This window comes from Schistocerca piceifrons, chromosome 9 (assembly GCF_021461385.2).
Source record: "Schistocerca piceifrons isolate TAMUIC-IGC-003096 chromosome 9, iqSchPice1.1, whole genome shotgun sequence".
Classification (NCBI taxonomy): Eukaryota; Metazoa; Arthropoda; class Insecta; order Orthoptera; family Acrididae; genus Schistocerca; species Schistocerca piceifrons.
The window spans coordinates 228119366-228143575 of NC_060146.1; the positions used below are offsets into that span (position 1 = coordinate 228119366).

Below are 24210 nucleotides of genomic sequence, written 5' to 3' on the forward strand. Positions count from 1 at the left end.
AGCTAGTATCCTTCCTCGTAGTATAACTGAAACTTGGCAACAATGCAGAATATGCTTGGCAACTCTGTGTCCGACGAGTTACTTCCTTGATGGCACACAACTATCCTGCTAAATTCACTTGATATTATCGTGTCATTTCAATTGAATAATGTGAGTGATTTTCTCTTGAGATGTGGTATAAGGGTATCAGTTAATGCTTTTGAGTCCACCAAAGTCTTCCACATGGGAAATACAGCTTCTCTCGTCTCTTAATGTTGCGATTTATCTGTCATAGCGGCTACTAGGCCAATAAGTAAGCCCCAGCTCCCGCACCTCTTCGCTAGCTATGAGGTAATGTGCTTTCGTTCGTCTTCCGAGACTCGCTGAAGGCCAAGTAATTCGTGTTAAAATAGGAACAATAGTCTTAAAGACACTTAATGCTTTATTACGATAGACTGCCATTATGACGTTTCTATAGTAAATTGAATTTAATTCGAATTAGAACACTGAATATTTTAACTGGGTTTTGCATTAGTGTATTGAACACAATAGTAATCCAAAAAAATTAATCACCAAACCTCAAAATATCAAAAACAATCTGACAGTGCTGAAGTAGTTTACCAATTCTACCCCTGTAGAAACCTACTGGTTCTGACGATGTCATTAAACCAGTGTAGTTTGAAGAGCATTTTCGTCTAGAAATGAGTTGCCTTGAAAGTTGATCGATCAAGAGGAGGGAAGGTAAATTTTACGAGTATGTGATCAGAGGAACAAGTGCCTGAAAGATGACTTCCCTATCAATAGAAGTGCCTGAGAGATGACTTCCCTATCAATCTCCTGGATAGTTTTGCTTCTCAAATCAACAGAGTGCGTTATCATGCAGTAGCACACATGATATAGTTTTGTCGGTCGATTTTCTTACACTGCGACCGAAAGGTGTCTCAATTGTTGGCAACAAATTACAGCTGTGATGGACACGTCCTTAGGGAAGAATACATACTGCAAAACACACTTTCAGAGCTATCACATGGGAAATATTATGTTCACACTACTCTTTGCTCAAGTTTAAGTCTTTTAATAGGGCTCAGCCATTCATTTCTTCTTAGGAAGTTAACGATAACGCGTCACCAGTAACAGTATTGCATAGGAACGCTGAATGAGCGACCTGATGACGTTCAAGCAAAACTGCAATAGTCGTCATTCTGTTAATTTTTGTTGTTTCGAATACGAGCATGCAGTACTTCTACACCAGTCTTCTGAACCTTGCCTGTTCAATGCAAATGTCGCATGATGGTTAAATGGTAATCTATCACTTAGATTAGTAGTCGAGACTTCCTTAATGTGGAAAATCATTCATGCCAGAACGATCTTTGTTGAAACATGAAATATCTTTTCTTGGCGTATTTTTCCCAAAAGCACGTGCTCTAACACACAGTTCATATCTTTCGAACTGTCTCCTCTGCTTTCACCCGTCTATTATACCAAAAGTAAATATTGTGTTGCAGATGTGACACCTCTCTCCATTTGCGTCCCATTTTTACAACGCTTAACTGTTGTTCATGATTTTCAAGTATGTGATTTTCATTGCTTAACTGCAAGACAACAACTAGGAAATGACAGCTGATACATACACTGACAACTTCGCGCCGGCCGGTGGCCGGTAGGCGCTGCAGCGCGAGGAAACGCTCGAGCCTAAGTTATGATCGCGACGCAGCCACGAGCTGTCCTGCGGAATTGTTTCTGGAAGTATTTGTTATTACTGGTGGGTAGAATGTGAAGCGAATTACCTTTGATGTTCAATCATACTCGTAACTTTAGACGATGGCCCAAATGTGGTTAAAAAAAAGTAAAAGATACAGTCATACGCGACTATAACTTTAGAATGCACGACCATTACCTCTAGACCACGGGCTAACACTAAACACGACAACATCTCGGAAGTAGACACGTCCTCCTGACACTTCCACATCTTACAGTGTTGCCAGATTGTGCAGATGCCGGACAGCATTGTAAGGGCGGTCGGTTTTATTGGCCACCTTAAGTGAACGACTCGGACTTAGTCTCTGTGGCGGCCGGCCGGCGGTCAGTTTTTATGTCTAAGACTCTACGTATGGTATAACGACATCTGTTTTCAGATTTTTCCAGACACCAATGTTGTTGGCACCACTTGTAACGCTCAGATGTTTAATACCTCACGACCGTTTAAAGAAAAGCAGAACGTCATATAGTACGCAATGCAACGCCATCTTACAGTAAAATCAACCTTCACCGCTGCCACAAAAAAACTAATGAACCAAGGTGGCTAACGCAAAATGCGAAAGATATATGTGACGAATTTGCAGCTTACTTTCATTCAGCCAGATCTTAAATATGAAAACACGTGCACGAGTGTTCTAGATAATAAAAAGGTCTCATAAAAACAGCTTTGTTCCAATTCCCTCACCTCTGTACTTCGTATTCTTTTTTCTGTAACCTGACCAAGAAAACTAGACATCAAATTGTCAGCAGACCATGTGTGTCTGTGTATCTCATCTGCTGAGGCCCCTGAATAGAGCGATTCTTTGGTTTCCTTTTGATATAGTACATATGCAGACGTTAAATATTCTTTTTTTCTATTTAAATTCGTTAACGCTACAGTTCAGACTAAATTTCTGTTGTATCCGCTGCCAAGCATCTGCATTTGCATTGCGGTTTTTGTGGCTACTTCTTGCTGGAGTCAACAAAATTACTTTCTTGCTGATACAGCTCCAAAAACTCGAGCACTTGACTATTTGTGCACTGTTCCTGTGCTATTTCGAAACTATCACGTACAAATATAGACTACGAAAACGATCAAGCGAACAAACAACCTCTACTCCAAAGCAATCACAGTTCGGGCCAATGTGGGGACGAGGTATCACTTTTGGCCCAGCGTCCTTTGATGTTTGGTCGAAATACGGGCAAGCGACAGACTGCTAACAATACTGGGGTCAACGCTGTTTCCAATGATATTACACCGATCCAGACATTCGGCCAATACTGTTGGCGCCAACGCTGGTTCCAGTGTGAGAATCGACCCTTATTGAGTAAGAAAAACAAAAAGACGTGATTTAAAAGTAAATACTGGGTGCTACTATTTCTCTAAGGAAGAGTAGATAAATGTTTACTAACTATGAGGCGGCTACAAATGCTAAACATGTACGTGTCTTCAAAGCAGCTGGCTGTGGGTCGCTTTATTACAACAATAAGAATATTTTGCCAATATTGTTGCTGGCCACGTGTGATACCCACGTTGGAGCAAATAGAAGATTGCCAGATTGATTTGATTTCTGTTCAAGAATTAATTGCTTCATAAGAAGTTAATTGACAATGAAACTAAGATTCCTCAAACCAGGCAGCTGTGTAAAGCCTGTGATTATTTTCCTCTTGTAACCACCAGTGATTAAGGTTTCAGGGTGTCGTCTTTCAAATGGTTCAGATGGCTCTGAGCACTATGGGACTTAACATCTGAGGTCATCAGTCCCCTAGAACTTAGAACTACTTAAACCTAACTAACCTAAGGACATCACACACATCCATACCCGAGGCAGGATTCGAACCTGCTTCCGCAGCGGTCGCGCAATTCCAGACTGAAGCGGCTGATGTCATCTTTCTTACTGCGCTGATGCAGACAGAATTGGATTTCAAGGACTTTTCAGATACAGTCTCCGTAGGGCTAGAAAGATATGCTGAATGTATTTTTGCCGTTGTTGCTAAAGTTTGCAGAATCTTTGGTCGGCCTTCAAATGAGTGCAATATTTTGCGGACTGTAAGACGCACTCTTTTCTTCGAAAACTTGCCACCAGACTTCAGGTGTGTCTTATATTCGAAGTTAATATGAAGTGTCCAGCGTTAGGTTTAAAATTCCGTGCCGCGGGAAACCTATTTCTATCTGGCAAGATTATATTCAACTGGCAGCAGCCCTGCAGCAATACGACGAACATGAGTTGCGGGGATTCACAAGCTGCTAACATTGTCTTCCTCCGGCATCGTCATCACAAGAGAATGAATTATAGGCCTATGCTTTTGCATGTTGCATATGCATTTGCATATTTGGCTCCGTTTCACCGGTTATTGCTTATTTTAACCCTTTATTTGCAAATGGTGAAAATAAAAACAAAACAAAAAATTTCAGTGCTTATATTTATTTATTATGCTTAAAGAAATACAATTCAGTCAGTTTTAGAAATTTTTGACAAAAATTATGAAATGTTGCTTACAAGCAACATTGCCAGCAGTAGACCACATTTATACATATTATAGAAAAAAAAGAGTTTGCCAATAACCTCAAGCAAAAGGTTTCCTGTACGTGAATAATTTAATTAATAAACACATTTATGCATTCCTGCTGTGTAATAGAACTGTTTCATTTTCCCTTCTAGTTCTTCTTGCAATGGAATTTTTGGAAACAGTTCCTCTTTGGAACGAAGCACAATACTAGATTGCATTTTGAACACATGACTGTACAAAATCCAGATGGACAATAATAACAACGACCTTCGGGACTGTACACAGGCCAATGCTCCATATTATCAAATCGGACATCTTGTGTAACAGTCGGAGCTGTTGGTTTCCTCCTCTTCTTTTGTGGTGGTGTTATGTCTGTTGAGGGCCTTCCTACTTCTTTTCCCTGGAAACATCAAACCATTGGCAATATCTGTCCTGAATGACTTCGGTGAGGTCTTCTTGTCCAGAGATTCTCTTCGAAATACAAGCCAGGCATTTACAACACTCAACAATCTCATGTACCAACACCTAGTTTTCATTGGTCGTGATGACTGGGTGTAGTTTGCTGTCCTTAGGTTAGTTAGGTTTAAGAAGTTCTAAGTTCTAGGGGACTGATGACCTCAGAAGTTAAGTCCCATAGTGCTCAGAGCCATTTGAACCATTTTTTTAATTTAATTGTTGCCGACGCCTACGGTATGACAGCGGAGGGGATCAACAGTGCCAGCGGGCGCAGGAGCATTGACTCTTGTCTGCCTGTTCCTCTTCTGTAATGGTTTCGCTACGCAGTCGCCGCTCGCTTACCGACTACACGCAGTTCTAGGTCGCGATCAGTTTGTGAGACATCAAAACTAGATCGAGCTAGAGACCACACACATCCATGCCCGAGGCAGGATTCGAACCTGCGACCGTAGCGGTCGCTCGGCTCCAGACTGTAGCGCTGAGAACCGCTCCTCGGCCACCCCGGCCGGCAATTAAATTAAAGCTTTTAGTCTCACGTCCATTGTTTCAGTTTAGCTTTCCATTCCCTTGTATACATTTGAACGTGTTTACGGCGCGTAGTGCGTAACGTGTGCGCCGCGCCGCCCGAAAAATGAAACGCCGTTTCGTGCATAGCTGACAATCCTGGAACATTTGCGTATGATGAAATTGTTTTATATTGTCGAGTTTGCGAAAAAAGTTTCGTGCAAAAAAAAAAGTTTCGAATAGACCAGCATGTCAAGGCAAATCTTCATACCGCAGGAACGCAGAAGAAAGGACCACAACAACAACTTCTGACAACAGCAAGTTGCAGTAGCAGGGATTTGTCCAAAGGTAACCAAAAAAAGTCGATTTGACATGGATCTATGTGAAGCATTCATTGCAAGCAATATTCCTCTTCACAAACTTTCAAACTCTATCTTCAAAGGCTTCCTGCACAAATATTGCTTAAATCAAAATATACCAGATGAATCAACATTGCGTAAAAGTTATATACCGACAATTTACGTAAATGTTTTGGAAGAAATACACAATAAACTCTGGGACGGCATTTTCTGAATTTCAGTTGACGAAACTACAGACACTTGTGGCTATTACATTGCAAATTTAATTGTTGGTGCATTAGAAGAAGAGCCTTCTTCTTCCTATTTAGCAGCCTGCAATGAACTTGAAAAAGTATATCATTCTACGATCGCCAGATATGTGAATGAGGGTACTACAAAAATATTTCCAGAATCTTCTGCAGATTCTTCTCCCCATATGATGAAAGCAGGAGACGCCCTCCGACTGTTTTGCCCCAATTTGACTCATGTGACGTGCTTTGCACATGGAGTACATCGTCTTGCTGAAGAAGCACCTTCCACGTTTTGCGAATGTAAATAAACTGATTTTTCCACAAAGAAAGTGTTTCTGAAGGCTCGTGCAAGCATCAGGGCCTACAGAGAAAACTACCAGATGTGTGTTTACCTCCCGAACCAGTGGTAACTCGTTGGAGTACGGGGGTCGAAGATGTGATGTTTTACAACGAACATTTCGAGGCCATTCGAGAGGTAGTAAACGACTTCGGTAGCGCAGAGGCTTTAGCAGTTTGTCAGTGCAAGGAAGCTTTTAATGATAACCGATATTAAAAAAGACATTGCTATGATTAGCACTCACCATTCCCACATACCTACAAGTATTAAAAAGCTTGGAACTCAAGGTTTGGAGTTAATGAATCTATTCAGTTAATGAATAAAATTATTCTACTGAACTCCTCTTTGTCGGAAGTATTCCCAAGAAAACTTAAAGAGAAGTTTGAAAACATTTTAAACAATAGCCCAGGCTTTGAAGCCTTGTACCAAAAATTGTTAGTTTTATTAATGAGGTGGGTGAACTTTTACCAGAATCAATAAGTGCCAACATAACAGCCAAATTCAGATACTGCCCAGTTACATCAGTTGATATGGAATGGTCCTCTTCTGCCTATAAAAATATTTTGAGTGACCGAAGACACAATCTCACTACTGAACATTTGGAACAGCACTTGGGCGTTTATATTTACAATATTAGAAAAATGTAAAATGAATTGTAAATGATGCTTTGGTCCAATAATATTAATTACAAGTTAATGTTTTAATGTTGTTCAAAAAATTCATGATTGTATGTTGTTTTTTAAATAAAATATTTTCTGAGCGTGCCCTTCTGCGTGCGATATATCTCGAAGTTGGTCCTATACATATTGATTGTTTCGCTGCGACTCACTCGCATAGCATCCGCTTGTCACCGACAACAAAGTAAAGAAGGAACAATTCTTGAAACACGGTATGCGTCCCCATTTTGCAAATTTTTAGAAAATAGTCCCAGACGGGTCCCTTCGTAACCTCTACCATAAAATAGTCAGAAAATGATATCAGCATTCTAAATGAACAGATTTTTCGTGTGGCCGGCGTTCTTCCTCGTAACATGCGCACAGGTTCGATTGAGATATAATGCACGCAGTAACTACAACGTTTTTATTATTATTATTATTTGATCTCGAATATTTCGGCACTTTTCATGCATTTTTAAGCATTTTTCATGCCTATGTGCATACATATTTTAAGGTTTTTATGATGCATATAAGCCGGTCTCTACGCATCACAAACCCAAAACACTGTCTAGCCTACGATGCGTCATTGCAGTCTAGGTGCCATAGAACTTGATTTGAAAGCGATTTGTGTAATCGGTAACAGCACAATAGTTTTGTTAGTAACTATATCCGTAATGGAAAAAAGTAAAAGGTATTCATATGATGTGGGCTATAAATTCAAAGTAATAGTATATGCAGAAGAACATGGAAACACAGCAGGTAAGCGGCATTTCGGCCCTACTCCAACAGGAAAAAACAATTCACGATTGGCGCGCTAGTAAAGAAGAAAGGAAAAATATGAGGAAGACTAAATGAGCAAACAGAGTTCTGAATGCAAAATGGCCAAAACTAGAAGATGAATTTCAGGGATTTTAAAGGTCAGTTGGGTTTTATAAAATAAGAATTTTTTAGTCTGGCTTTGCAGTCTGATAATAAAAATGGTGAAAATGTTACTTTAAAAAATGCTTAAAATTAATGTGCGCCTTATAGTCCGTATAATCTTATAGTCCGTAAAAGACGCTATCTCCAGAATTTGCTGAAAATGTTGTAAAAACTTGCTGTGTGTTGCACAGTTTAGCTCGTTATCGAGACAGTCTTGAAGACACTTTGAATACTTACGTCTTACACGGCACGTCAGCAGATCCAACACAAGCGGGAAGAAATGCGAGTGACGCTCACCAATAGTCGTCTTCTCCGAAGAACTAAAGGTGAAAACTAATTTTCTGCGGCTTGCCTGAATATTCCTCACACTCCGTGTTGCATATCGATGGATGGTTTTCAGCGTCACGTATGGAATCTTTCTTATTTCCTTTACTCTTTAGCTAACTATGGCCTACACGACAGCACTACCAAATAACTGTGAGCAGCGATATAAGTACGTACATCGAGAGGCGACAGTTCAACATGCGGTGTTACCTGCCGCTACGAAGTGGGGTTGTGTGAAGGTCGCTACTGGAAGCGATGTTCCGCCCAGTGGCCTTTCTGCGCCTTCTCAGTTTTATTTGTCATATTTATAATTTCATTGACGTACTATAAACACTAACAACAGAAAACAGAAAATCAGTTCTTTTAGAAACCAGCTATTCTGAGCGGTTTTAATGTGGTGTCACCGCCAGACACCACACTTGCTAGGTGGTAGCCTTTAAATCAGCCGCGGTCCGTTAGTATACGTCGGACCCACGTGTCGCCACAATCAGTGATTGCAGACCGAGCGCTGCCACACGGCAGGTCTAGTCTAGAGAGACTCCCTAGCACTCGCCCCAGTTGTACAGTCGGCTTTGCTAGCGATGGTTCACTGTCAACATACGCTCTCATTTGCCGAGACGACAGTTTAGCATAGCCTTCAGCTACGTCACTTGCTACTGCCTAGCAAGGCGCCATATTCAGTTACTATGAATGTATTCTGAACCGATAATATTGTGAATCATGTACCGTCAAAGCGACGTTCATCATTAATGGATAAAAGTTAAACTGAGTACGTCCGCTTTCTGAATTCTAATTCCTTGTCATATTCCAGACCTCACGTCAGTATAGTCCTTCCCTACTCACGCCAGCCTGCGTGAGCTAAAACGCGTGCATTTCGGCCTCCGTTAGTAACACGGTGTTGGATCTTCTGCCAACACAACATTTAACAGTCAGGTTAAACTGGAGATGAAAAAAGCTGTATATTCGAAAATCGTTTTTTTCCCCGCCATAACCTCCACTTGTAGAGGTTTTGCACGACGGGCGTTCAATAAGTAAAGCAACACATTTTTTCCTCGATCAATTTCGGTTGAAAAAATGCAGAATTTGTTGTGGTATATCGTGGAATATTCTCGCTTCAGCCTCTAAAGTTTCAAGAAGTTCCGATAGATGGTGGCGCTATACGTAGACTTCAAAATGACGTCTTAACGGAGGTACGTTCCAAACAGAGCGCTGTCATTGAGTTTCGTTCGGGGGAAGATAGAGCATCACAGATATTCATAGCCGCTTCTAGAATGTCTACAGAGACCAGGCAGTAAACAAAAACACGGTGAATCGTTGGACTGGGCTCCTGTCATCATCACAATGAGATCGCACATGAAAAAAAATGGAAATGAGCGTGTGGCGTCAGCGGCCGGTAGTTCCCAGGCGGAAAGTTCGGCAACCAAGTGCAAGTCGTATTGAATGTGACGCCACATTAGGTGACTTGCGCGTCGACAATGGGGCTGAAATGATGATGACAGCACAACACCCAGTTCCTAACGGGAGAAAATCTCCCACCCCAGCTGGGAATCGAACCCGGGCCCCCGTGCGTGGCATTCCAACGCACTTACCGTTCAGCTATTGGGGCAGACGAGATCACGCAAACCTGTGACTCGTGCATTTTTGGAACGTGCGGACACTCTCATTCGAGGTGATCGGCGGATCAGAATCAAATCCTACGCTGCACAACTGGACGCCTCTGTTGGTAAAGTTGGCACACCTGTCCACGAGCTGGAGTAGGACTATTCAAAGGTGTGTGCCACTGCATTCCTCGCCAGTAACCATTAAGGGCGACGAAGGACAATTTGTGCGGAGTTGCTTGCGTGTTAGGAGGCTGATCGTGAACATTTTTTGTCTAACATCGTCACAGGCGACGAACCATGGGCTCGCCACTTCGAACCGGAAATGAAACAGCAGTGCATGGAGTAGTGTCACATCACGCCACCTCAGAAGAAAAAATTCAAATCCGCACCTTCAAAGTCATGACGACGGTCTCCTCGGATTCTGAAAAGGTTATTCTGTTTGATGTCCTCCCTGACGACGCAACGATCAACTATGGAGTGTGCTGTGCTAGTTTCAGGAAACTGAAGAAACGACTTCAGCGTGTTCGTCGCTACAAAAATGCAAACGAACTTTTTCTTCTCCATGACAATGGAAGGACTCACACAAGTATGCACATCCTAGTAGAGACCACATAACTTCATTGGACTGTTCCTCCTCATCCACCCTACAGCCCAGAAATCTCATCTTCTGACTTCCATCTGTATGGTCCAAAGGAGGATGCACTCCCTGTGAAGCAGTACGTGTACGATGGGGAGGTTACTGATGCAGCAAGAGGTTGACTGCGATATCGACCAGTAGAGCATACAGGCCCTTCCATTAAGTTGGCGTGCAGGTTCGAATCCTGCCTTTGGCATGGATGTGTGTGATGTCCTTAGGTTAATTAGGTTTAAGTACTTCTAAGCTCTAGGGCACTGATGACCTCAGAAAAATGTTCAAATGTGTGTGAAATCTTATGGGACTTAACTGCTAAGGTCATCAGTCCCTAAGCTCACACACTACTTAACCTAAATTATCCTAAGGACAAACACACACACCCATGCCCGAGGGATGACCTCAGAAGTTAAGTCCCATAGTGCTCAGAGCCATTAAGGTGGCGTACTGCATGGAGATAACATTGAAAAATAGGGGTTTGCAGCCAAAGGAGTGGGGGCTAATATGGTACACTGGGATCGTGAATAAAAGTGTTGCACTCCTAACTGAGCTCCCCTCATAATACTGATAACGAATATTTGCTCCGCTGCAAACAAATGGTTCATTGTATTTTATGTGTAGAAGTCCATCGACTGGTTGTATTTTAAGCTTTTCCGTTGTGGGTGGAGTAGATCTATGTGACTGCGTATTAAATGAAATGTAAATACTGGTAACTGTGTCCAAGAGCTTCTGAAATACTGCTTTATCTCCTAAAATGACCCTTTTGAGGTTCATCTACAGATTTTTTTTAAAAATTTTTTTTTAAAGTGGTGGAGCCCCTCCACGCCCACACCGGCATGATGGTCAACTCAAAATGTCTGCTGCCATCTCTGCATAAGGGTTAGTATTCACTAAAGTAAGGTGTCGCAGGATGTGGGTACTGCAATGTTTGCGTACGTCTGGTTAAGGTTAACCATTAATACGCGCTGATCTGGAGATAGATTGGGTCGAAAGTCGAACGAAGGGTAGCGGTTTGAAGGGCAGGAGGAAAAAAAGTGCCCAGGCAAGAGCCAAGGGATAAAAAACCTCTGCGATAGTTAGGTCGGGTAGTAAGAGCAGCAGCGGATGTCTTGTTGCCTGCGACAGGTCATGCAAGGGTAGGCTTCGTTAGTAGTGGGTATCATGCATATTGATACCTTTGACGTTGTGCGGTGCGTTTATTCGGTGGCTACCACTGAGTGCCGGTGTTGGCCGAGCATCAGCATGCCTGTAACAGTTAGGTACATCATTGTTTTGTGTCCGATAGGTCATATATCAGATGCACAGTGTAGGGTGATGTTGGCGATTTGTTTGGGCATCAGTGGGCGAGCTCGTCGGTTTCCATGCTGTAGCCCGATGGTCGGCTTTAATAGCAGCTGGTATATCCAGTCAACGTTGGCGATATGCAGAGGCTTGCCGGCGTTTGGCGCTTGTTGGTGTATGTTAGCTTGCCATAGGGGTTATGCCCTAGCTAGAAATGATGCAACCAGAAGTTTAAAAATTCATGTTTTGTAAATGGGTGGGACAATGTGAGGGGATATGAAACTGAACGATCACTTAGTGCAGCTGCAGGTAAAGCTGATAGCAGACTTTATTTCAATTCGTCAACAAACTGAGACTGCTTACAAAACACTCGTGTGACCCATCACAGAATATTACTCAAGTGTTACCCATACCAAATAAAACGGGGGACACTGTCAATACTCAAAAAATGACAGCAGGAATGGTCACAGGTTTATCTGAGGCATGAGAGAGTGTCATGGAGATGCTAAAAAAACTGAGGCGGAATCCGTGCAAAATACCATGGCCCGTAGATGCACAGTCGTCAGTGCACACGTGGCGAGAGCGACAGTGGTGGGGGTTACCGGCAGGGGATGTAGGGGAAACGCTGAGCGCTGGAGGGGAAGTGTCGTTTTAAACTAAACCTGCTCACACATTTTATCTGAATGTTAAGAGGAGCCCCTCCACGCCCACACTTGCATGGTGACTATTCAAAAAGTTCTGTCACCTCTGCTTTGGTTAGTATCTACGAAGAATTCCGCTGAAAATTTTCCCCTGGCATGTTAACCGTTGTAACTTGCAGAAAAGCATCATGAGTGGCGAATTTCGAGTGAAACCGACACATTTCTCTTGTTGCTACGTTAAAATTTGCTTCTTTTGCCAAAACACGGCGGAGTTTACACATTCTCACCTCACGAATATGTTGTGCAGCACCAGTTGTGGGAGATTTCCGAAACATTGGTTTACTAAGTTTATTAAGTCTGGAAGTGAGGAAAAGTAAGATCAGTAACATAGGGAAAACCACATCCTCAGCACAAAATAAACGTCTAGGTTTTCACTTACGTTGTTCCAAAACCAATAGCATTTCTCGTATCGCCAGCTATCCGCAGCTCTTAAAAATTACATTCTTTCATCGAAAAAGTCAGTAGTTGGTGGGGTAACACGGTACATAATCCAGTTTTACATAACAATATGGCAAAATACTCTCCTCTTTGTGTGCTATCATTTGCCAAAATCATTCGATATCCCAAACTGTTTACGAAATATTAGGAATGCTGTGAATGTTCCAGTTTGGCTTTATCGCTGGCGAAGTGTAATGACAAAATCAGTGTGGTACACATGAGGCCAATTTTCTCGAGACAGGTAGATACCTCCACCCAAGTGCAAATAAAAATGCGGTATGTCACCTAAATTTCACACTCAGCAACACACACTGAAGTCTAAAGAACCTGGTACACCTCCCTGACACCGTGAGGGCCCTCACGAGCATGCAGGGGTGCCGCGTTACAATGTGGAATGGTCTCCACTAATGTCTGAAGTAGTACTGGAGGGGATTGCCACCACGAATCCTTCAGGCTGTCCATATATCCGTAAGAGTAAGAGGGGGGTAGGGGTGGGGGTGGGGGGTGGAGATCTCTTCAGAACAGCACGTTGCAAGGCATCCCAAATATGCTCAATAATGTTTATGACTGGGGAGTTTGGTGGCCAACGGAAGTGTTTAAATTCAGAAGAGTGTTCCTGGAGCCACTCTGCAGCAATTTTGGATGTCTGGCATGTCCCGTTGCCCTGCTGGAATTGCCCAAGTCTGTGGAATGCACAATGGACATGACTGGATGCAGGTGACCAGACAGGATCCTTACATACACGTCACCTGTCACAGTCGTATCTAGACGTATCAGGGATCTCGCATCACTAAAAACTGCACGAGCCCCTCATCATTGCAGAGCCTCCACCAGCTTGAACAGTCCCTGCTGATCTGCATGGCCTACGGATTCGCGAGGTTATCTCCATACTCGTACACGTCCATCCGCTCGATACAATTTGAAACGAGACTCGTCCCACCAGGCAACGTATTTCCAGTCATCTACAGCCCAATATCAGTGTCGACGGGCTCAGGCGAGGCGTAGAGCTTTGTGTCCTGCAGTCATCAAGGGTACACGTGTCGTCCTTTGGCTCCGAAAGCCCATAGTGATGATGTTTCGTTCAACGGTTCGCACGCTGACACTTGTTGATGGCCCAACATTGAAATCTGGAGCAATTGCACTTGCGTCACGTTGAACGTTTCTCTTCAGCCGTCGTTGGTCCTGTTCTTGCAGGATCTTATTCTGGTCGCAACAATGTCAGAGCTGATATTCACAGTACACTCATGAAATGGTCATATGGGAATATCTGTACCTCATCGGTGCCTCGTAGGTGCAGTGTCCTATCGGTCGTGCGTCGACTGTAACACCACGTTCAAAGTCACTTACATCTTGATAACATATTATTGTAGGAGCAGTAACCAATCTATCAACTGCGCCAGGTGCTTTAGTTAGGAACCGCGCGACCGCTACGGTCGCAGGTTCGAATCCTGCCTCGGGCATGGATGTGTGTGATGTCCTTAGGTTAGTTAGGTTTAAGTAGTTCTAAGTTCTAGGGGACTGATGACCTTAGATGTTAAGTTCCATAGTGCTCAGAGCCATTTGTGAGCTGCGCCAGGTAGTTGTTCTCTTATATAGGCGTTGCAGACCGCAGCACCTTATACTGCCTGTTTACATGTCTCTGTTTTTGAATGCGCATGCCTATACCAGTTTCTTTGGCGCTTCAGTGTATAAAGCTATAAGTAAGTCGGAAATGAATTTGTTTTACAGAATAGTTTCTGTAAAGTCGTTTGAGAAAGACTTCAAGGCGGGCGTCTCGATTATGTTATCGCCGACCGGCCAAAAGGTGACAAACACGGACGGCGTCCCCTTCCAAACAAACGAATGAACTCGCCCAGCGCTTTGGACGAAAATTGGCCACTGCGCATCAGCCACCGTATCCCGCACGGACTTTAGCAGACGGTTGAGGATAGATGCAAAATGTCTAGTGAAAGCCTTCTAATAAAGTTTCAAGACCAAGCATTAACTGGGCAATCCATAGATATTATAAAAATGTATGTATGTATGTACGCGGTGTGTGTGTGTGTGTGTGTGTTCCACATCCAAACTCGGTACAGATATAACCTACTGAGAGGCGACAATCTCTATGGAGTAAAAACTACCTACTTATGAAAGGAGTTAGGGTGGGGCTGAAAAAGAAGCGTAGCCCGCGACTCGTGAATTCCCAGCCTTTATCTCTCCAGTAATTGTGAATGAAAGCATTTAGCGACTTGCAACAGACTTTACACATACACACATCAAAAAAAGTTTTGCATCACCTCGGTTCCGAGAGCTCTGGAACCTGAACAGATAATTGGAATAGAGATCAACATAAACATTATTTCCGCCCTCCTTATTGCTCATCAAATCCACACATTGCATGTTGTACCACCATACAGTGAGACCTTCAGAGGTGGTGGTCTAGATTTCTGTACACACTGGTACATCTAGTACCCAGTAGCACGTCCTCTTGCATTCATGCATGCCTGTATTCGTCGTGACGTGCTATCCACAAGTTCATCAAGGCACCAGATAGTTCCACTCCTCAACGGCTATTCGGCGTAGATCCCTCAGAGTAGTTGGTAGGTCACGTCATCCATAAACAGCCCTTTTTAATCTATCCCAGACATGTTCGATAGGATTTATGTCTGGAGAACATGCTGGCCACTCTAGTCGAGCGGTGTCGTTATCCTGAAGGAAGTCATTCACATGTGCACGATGGCGGCGCGAATTGTCGTTCATGAAGACGAATGCCTCTCCAATATACTGCCGATATAGTTGCACTAACGGTCGCAGGATGGCATTCACGTATCTTACAGCCGTTACGGCGCACTCCATGACCATCAGCGACCTACGTCTGCCCCACATAATGCCACCCCAAAACAGCAGGGAACCTCCAAAAAAATGGTTCAAATGGCTCTGAGCACTATGTGACTCAACTGCTGAGGTCATTAGTCCCCTAGAACTTAGAACTACTTAAACCTAACTAACCTAAGGACATCACAAACATCCATGCCCGAGGCAGGATTCGAACCTGCGACCGTAGCGGTCTTGCGGTTCCAGACTGCAGCGCCTTTACCCGCACGGCCACTTCGGCCGGCAGGGAACCTCCACCTTGCTGTACTTGCTGGACATTGTGTCTTAGGCGTTCAACCTGAACGGTTTGCCCCCAAACACGCCTCCAATGATTGTCTGGTTGAAAGCATATGGGACACTCATCGGTGAAGAGAACGTGATGTCAATCGTGAGCGGTCCATTCGCCATGTTGTTGGGCCCATCTGTACCGCACTGCATGGTGTCGTGGTTGCAATGATGGACCTCGTCATGGACGTCGGGAGTGAAGTTGCTCATCGTGCAGCCTATTGCGCACAGTTTGAGTCGCAACACGACGTCCTGTGGCTGCACGAAAAGCATTATTCAACATGGTGGCGTTGCTGTCAGGCTTCCTCCGGGCCATAATCCGTAGGTAGCGGTCATCCACTGCAGTAGTAGCCCTTGGGCGGCCTGAGTGAGGCATGTCATCGACAGTTCCTGTCTCTCTGCACCTCCTCTATGTCCGAACAACATTGCTTTCGTTCACTCCGAGACGCCTGGACACTTCCCTTGTTGAGAGCCCCTCCTGGCACAAAGTAACAATGCGGACGCGATCGAACCGCGGTACTGAGCGTCTAGGCGTGGTTGAACTACAGACAACACGAGCTGTGTACCTCCTTCCTGGTGGAATGATTGGAACTGATCGGCTGTCGGACCCCCTGCGACTAATAGGCGGTGCTCATGGTGGTTGTTTACATCTTTGGACGTGTTTAGTGACATCTCTGAACAGTCAAAGGGACTGTGTCTGTGATAATCCACAGTCGTCTGTCTTCAGGAGTTCTGGGAATCGGGGTGATGCAAAACTGTTTTTGATGCGTGTAATGTCAAACCTTAAAGAATCTTGTTCTCGCTGACAACCACTATAAAATCATGAAAGGAAAAATGTTTATAGCTTACTACTTTCCCACTGTTCATCCAGTAAAAGTACCACGTGAAGCGTAACATTATTATTTATTACTTCTTTGCTGCTAACTGTATTCGCAACGTTTTTCACAGCCAGCACATATACCAGTGAATGTAACTATAAAATCATATAGGTTTACGACACGTATTTCAGGAGATAATGACGTCATCAGAAGTGATATGCCTGAAAAACTGCCTCATCATGCGTGACATTTAAATTTATTACTTTGCTACTAACTCTACTCACAATAAGTTTCGCAGACGGTATCCACATATGCCGCTGATGTACCTAAAACATTGTATCACTGGACGACACATGGCTTAGGAAGTATGGCGTAATAAATTGTGAGATGCTTGAAAAATTGCTGCATTGTGCATGACGTTTAAATTCATTACTTCATTGCTAATATATCCATTTGGAACACACTTCGCAGACAGTATTTGCTGTGCAGTTTATTGTACGACACGTAGTTCAGCAGAAGACCACACGCTGTATCGTACGGCCGTGGACGCACAGCTATACGACGTCTATTCAAAAAACATTCCGCAACATTCGTAATTTCGCACCAGTGGTGTGTTGGAGTGAAATTCGGTTGGCATCCCTGCACACGCCTGTGTTTAATGTGCTACTGCCGGCAGTTCCATTGTTGTATATGTGTTAGTTGCTGTTCAGTGCTGTATTGAGTAGAACGTTGTGTCGCACAGTTTGTAAATTCGAGACGGCAGCGTTAGAGGAGCAACGCGTCTGCATTAAATTTTGCGTGATACACAGGAAAATCTTTACAGAGACACACCAATTGAAGCAGGAAGCCTACGGTGATGAGCGCTCGAGCCGTATTCGGGGCTATGAATATTTCCGTTCAAAAATGGATGAACGGAGGTTAAAGATCACCCTTGTTTAGGACGCCCTTCGACGCCTACCGACGACGCTCATGTCAGGAGCGTCATCTAAATTGTGCGTGTCAAACGAAACTGACTGTCCGAGAGATTGCAGAAGAATGTCATATTTCAGTTGGATCATGTCATGCAATTTTGACACAGCATCTTGGAGTGAATCGTTTTGCCGCCAAGTTCCTCCCACGGCTCATGAGTCAAGACCAGAAAGACCTTCGACTCACAATCTGTTAGGATTAGGTCATCTTGAGTTCGTGTCACAGGGACAAACTGTTAATCGATGGTACTATCGGGACGTATTGCGGCGCCTGCTAGAAAATGTGAGAAGGTAGCGACCTGAAATGTGGCGATACCATTCATGACCTTGCATCAGAATGACGCATCCGCACATTCATCCCTCTTGGTGCGTGACTATTGCACAAAAAACAAAATCACTATGCTGCTTCATTCTCCATACTTTACAGACCTGGCCCCTGCAGACTTTTTGGATTTCCAAAGCTGAACATCCCGTTGAAAGACGAAGATTTGCAACGATCGACGAGATAAAAGAAAATTCGCTGATAGCGCTTCGCGTGATCCAGTAAGAGGCGTACCAAGGCTGCTTCCGGACGTGGAAGTGGCGTTGGGAGCGGTTGAGTTGTGGAGGAGTGCATTTCGAAGGAGACCATAAATACCTGGACAGCGCCGGGTTTCGCCGCTAGTGTAGGAATATACTACAACTTTCTATGTACTAGTCCCGTGTGGATCGCAAGGACAAGATTAGGCATGTACCAAGGCGTTTAAGTAGCTATTGTTCCCGTGATTCATAGGTAAATGAACAGGAAGTAATCCTAATAACTGGTGCAACGGGAAATAGCCGCAGTGAAATGATGCTTTCAGTTTCAGAGTAGGGTAGTAGGTGGTTACCATTATTTTCATTGAAACAAATTTGCTGTTACCAGTCACAATTTATTTTGCTTCCACTACGTGTTTCAGAGGTTTCAGCCTATGTATCTGCTTTATTTACGTGATTGTAAATGAAAAGCGCTACATTGTGGATGTTCAGCGGAATTCATTTATTTCCTTCAGCGGTTTTCAGCTTGTAATGCCATCCTCAGACTTTGACTGTCATCGTCAAAGATAGTCAAAGTACAATGTTGCCTTGAAAACCGGAAACCGACTAATGGAATTACTGTTACTGAAGAAAATACACACTGCTGTGCTTTTGCATTTAGAACTATTAAGTTCTTGTACCAAGTGTGTACTGCGAACGGCTGAAAGCAAGAGGGAACTACAGCCGTAATTTTGGCTGAGGGCATGCGGCTCTACTGTATGGTTAAACGGTTATGGTGTCCTCTTGCGTAAAATATTACAAAGGTAAAATAGTCCCCCATTTTGGTCTCCAGGCAGGAGCTACGCAGAAGGATGTCGTCATCAGGAGAAACAAAACTGGTTCTATAGATAGGAGCGTGGAGTGTTAGATCCCTTTATCGGGCAGGTAGGTTAGAAAATTTAAAAATGGGTTGGTTGAAGTTAGATAGAGTGGGAATTAGCGAAAGATGACAGGAGAAAGGGCTTCTGGTCAGATCAATACGGGGTTAAAAATACAAATCCAAACAGGACATGCAGGAGTGCATTTAATAATGAATAAGAAAATAGGAACACGGGTAAGCTACTATAAAAAGCATACTGAACCCATTATGGTAGCGAAGGCAGACACAAAGCCCATGTCTACCACAGTAGTACAAGTTTATATGCCAACCAGCTCTGCAGATGATGAAGCGATTGAAGAAATGTATGATGGGATAAAAGAAATTACTCATATAGTTAAGGGAGATGAAAATTTAATTGTGGCGAAGGACTGGAATCCGGTAGTAGGAAAAGGAACAGAAGGAAAAATAGTAGGTGAATGCAGACTGGGGGAAAGGAATGAAAGCGGAAGCCGCCGGATACAATTTGCACAGAGCATAATTTAATCATTGTTAACACATGGTTTAAGAATCATGGAAGAGGCCTGGAGACACTGGAATGTTTCAGATAGATTACATAATGGCAAGACAGAGATTTAGGAACCAGGTATTAAATTGTAAGCATTTCGAGGGCAGACCTGGACTCTGACCACAATTTATTACATATGAACTGTAGATTGAAAATATTGCAAAAAGGTAGGAGTTTAAGGAGATGGGTCCTGGATAAACTGAAAGGACCTGAGGTTGTAGAGAGTTTCAGGGAGAGCATTAAGGAACGGTTAACAAGAATGGGGGAAATCAATACAGTAGAAGGAGAATGGGTAGTTTGGAGGGATGGAACAGTGAAGGCAGCAGAGGATGAAGCAGGTAAAAAGACGAGGGCCAGTAGAAATCCTTGGGTAACAGAAGAAATATTGAATTTAACTGATGAAAGGAGAAAATATAAAAATGCAGTTAATGAAGCAGGAGAAAAGGAATACAAATGTCTCAAAATTGAGATCGACAGGAAGTGCAAAATGGCTAAGCAAGGATGGCTAGAGGACAAATGTAAGGATGTAGAGGCATATATCACTAGGGGTAAGATAGATACTGCCTGCAAGACAATTAAAGAGACCTCTGGAGAAAAGAGAACCACCTGTTTGAACATCAATAGCTCAGATGGAAAACCAGTCCCAAAGAAAGAAGGAAAAGCTGAGAAGTGGAAGGAGTGTATAGAGAGTCTATACAAAGGAGATGAACTTGAAGGCAATATTATAGAAAGGGAAGTGGACGCAGATGAAGATGAGATGAGAGATCTGATGCTGCGAGAAGAATTTGACAGAGCTCTGAAGATCTAAGTCGAAACTAGGCCGCGGGGCAGGCGATATTCCGTCGGAGCTACTGATAGCATTGGGAAAGCCAGCCATGACAAAACTCTTAGATCTGGTGAGCAAGACGTATGAGGCAGGCAAAGAGCCCTTAGACTTAAAGAAGAATTTAGTAATTCCAATTCCAAGGTGCGAAAATTACCGTACTGTCAGTTTAATAAGTCATGACTACAAAACAGTAACGCGAATTCTTTCATGAAAAATGGAAAACTGATGGAAGTCAACCTCGGGGAAGATCAGTTTGGATTTCGGAGAAACGTAGGAACACGGGAGGTGACACTGACGCTACGACTTATCTTAGAAGATAGGTTAAGGAAAGAGATCTACGTTTCTAACGTTTGTAGCTTATGACAGTGTTGACTGGAATAGTCTCTTTGAAATTCTGAAGATAGCAGGTGTAAAATACAGGGAGGGATAGGCCGTTTACAACTTTTACAGGAACCAGACGGCAGTTATAAAGAGTCGAGGATTGTGAAAGGGAAGCAGTGGTTGAGAAGGGAGTCAGACGGGGTTGTAGTCTGTCGCCGAAGTTATTCAATATGTACATTGAACAGGCAGTAAAGGAAACCAAAGAAAAATTTGGAGTAGGAATTAAAGGTCAGGGAAAATACATAACAACTTTGAGATTTGCCAATGACATTGTAATTCTGTCAGAGACGGCAAAGGACGTGGAAGAGCAGTTGAATGGAATGACAGTGTCTTCAAAGGAAGATATAAGATGAGCAAGGATAATTGAATCAGGTGATGCTAAGGGAATTGGATTAGGAAGTGAGACACTTAAAGTAGTAGATGCGTTTTGCTACTTTAGCAGCAAAATAACTAATGATGGCTGAATTAGATAGGATATAAAATGTAGACTGGCAGTGGTAAGAAAAGCGTTTCTGAAGAAGAGAAATTTGTTAGTATCGCATATAGATTTAAGTGTTAGGAAGTCTTTTCTGAAGTTATTTGCCTGGAGTGTAGTCACGTATTGAAGTGGATCGTGGACAATAAACAGTTTAAACAAAAGGAGAATAGAAGCTTTCGGAATGTGGTGCTACAGAGGAATGTTGAAGATTAGGTGGTGTAACTAATGAGAAGTTACTGGATAGAATTGGGGAGACAAGAAATTTGTGGTGCAAGTTGATCAGAAAAAGGGATCGATTGATAGGACACATTCTGAAACATCAAGGGATGACGAATTTAGTAATGGAGGGAACTGGGGGGGGGGGGGGGGGGATCATAGAGGGTGATCAACTGGTGAATACAGTAAGCAAATTCAGCAGGATGTGGGCTGCAATAGTTATTCGGAGATGAAGACGCTCGCATAGCCTAGAGTAGCTGCATCAAACCGCTCCTAGAACTGAAGACCACAATAATAACAACTAAGAGGCGACGGAAGACTGAATATAATAGGTTTATGCGAGTTAGTACGATATATACAGAGTCCAGACACATTAATTTGACCACCGCCTATGTTCGGTGTCAACGTGCAATAACTACTCAGACGGCAAGTGAGAGCACTAGCAGAGCCAGGAATGTAAAACATACCAGGGGGAAACAGAAAACACTGCAAGGTTGGAAGCGTTTCAGAAGCGGCAAAGTCTGTAAACTGTTCCCGCGCCACCTTGGTTAATGTTCGATGGTAAGTCAATTATTATCCGCAAAGTAGTTATAAAATTTCATTGTAATCAAATAGGAAACTTACAAGAATATTTTTCGACATAGTCTCCTTGCGTTTCAACGCACTTGGTCCATCATTGTACAAGCTTCCTGATGCCCTCATAAAAGAAAGTTCTCGGTTGAGCTGCGAGCCAGGAGTATACCGCTTCTTTCACTGGTTCGTCCGATGTATATCGACAACCCCTTAATGCCTATTTGAGTGGACTAAACAAGTGATAGTCAGAAGGGGCAAGATCGGGACTATACGGAGGATGATCCAGTACTTCAAATTTGAGTTTCTGGAGCGTGTCAGCAGTGAGGACAACAGTATGCGGACGGGCATTGTCGTGCAACAACACAACACCTTTTGACAGCAGTCCTCGGCTTTTGCTTCGAATTGCAGGTTTTAGCCTGGCAGTAAGCATCTCACTGTAACGTACATTGTTTATTGTTGTGCCCCTTTCCCCACAATGTTCCAGTACTGGACCCTGTGCGCCCCAAAAAAAAGTAAGCATCAGGTCTTGGGCTTTGAACTTGTTCTTGCACGGCGAATTTGGAGTTTCCATTCCGTACTCTGGCGTTTACTCTCCGGCTCGTAATGATGGATCCAAGTTTCGTCACCAGTAATGATCATATATGAAGACTGTAACTGTTCTCGAAAGAACAGAATACTGTTGATGGCCGTGCAGCTTTTCCCTGGAACAAATCATGACTAACTGAAACCCTCAGCTGCCGACAGGTGTTGTTGATATACCTCGATGTGGACAGCTGAAAATGTGTGCCCCGACCGGGACTCGAACCCGGGATCTCCTGCTTACATGGCAGACGCTCTATACATCTGAGCCACCGAGGACACAAATGAATAGCGCGACTGCAGGGACTTATCCCTTGCACGCTTCCCGTGAGACTCACATTCCCAACTGTCAATAATTCTACATATGTAATGTACCTTATAGACATTTGCCCATCCACTCATTACTCGCGCACGCTTTGACGATTCCCGTAAGAGTTTGCACAACCTGTGCGCATTCGCACAGACGAGGGTCAATGGCTGGGTAGCCTTTTAACTATATATGTGAAGACAGTAACTGTTCTCGAAACAACAGAATACTGTTGATGACCGTGTAGCTACCCAGCCATTGACCTTCGTCTGTGCGAATGCGCACAGGTTGCCCAAACTCTTACGGGAATCGCCAAAGTGTGCGCGAAAACGAGTGGATGGGCAAATGTCTATAAGGTAAATTACATACGTAGAATTGTTGACAGTTGGGAATGTGAGCCTCACGGGAAGCGTGCAAGGGATAAGTCCCTGCAGTCGCGCTATTTATTTGTGTCCTCGGTGGCTCAGATGGATAGAGCGTCTGCCATGTAAGCAGGAGATCCCGGGTTCGAGTCCCGGTCGGGGCACACATTTTCAGCTGTCCACATCGAGGTATATCGACAACACCTGTCGGCAGCTGAGGGTTTCAGTTAGTCATCAGTAATGATCATGTCTAAGAAGTTGCCCCCTTCGTTACCGTAGCATCCAAATGTTTTTTGCAGATGTCCAAGTGCGTTTGTTTATGGAACCGTGTGAGTTGTTTTGGGACTCATCTTGCACAAACTTTATGAAGCCCAAGTCTGTTGTGGATGATTTCGTAGGCAGAATCGTGACTAATTTGCAGACGATGTGCCCGTTCGTCAATAGTAAATCGTCTGTCTAAGACAATCATTTCACGTGAACGCTCAATGGTTTCTTCATTTGTGGCGGTAAATGGTCGTCTGGCTCTTTCATCGCGCGTAACACTTGTGCGACCATCTCGGAAATTTTCAATCCATTTGTAGACACTCTGTTGTGGCAAATCATTGTCCCATACTGTACCGAAAGTCTTCTATGAATTTCGGCCCCTGATACGCCTTCCGACCAGAAAAAACTGATCACTGAACGTTGCTCTTGTTTGGTGTAAATAGACAGCGGAGTAGCCATGACTAATAGCACGGAAGCGGTAACTAGCCTAGCAGCTTGAAAATTGCAAAGATATAACAACAAGTAAACAAAGCATGCGCCATGTTCCTAAAACGACATTACTACCAAAATAAACAAAAATATAACTAAATTGTGGATAATAATTGACCCATGAACCATGGACCTTGCCGTTGGTGGGGAGGCTTGCGTGCCTCAGCGATACAGATGGCCGTACCGTAGGTGCAACCACAACGGA

General features: G+C 43.6%; 1 non-coding gene across 1 annotated transcript; it reads left to right on the top strand.

Moving 5' to 3' along the window:
- Positions 1-23342: 23342 nt before the first annotated feature.
- Positions 23343-23416, top strand: Trnat-ugu. The gene has a single exon. It is a non-coding gene; the product is annotated as a tRNA-Thr (tRNA).
- The last annotated feature ends 794 nt before the right edge of the window (positions 23417-24210 follow it).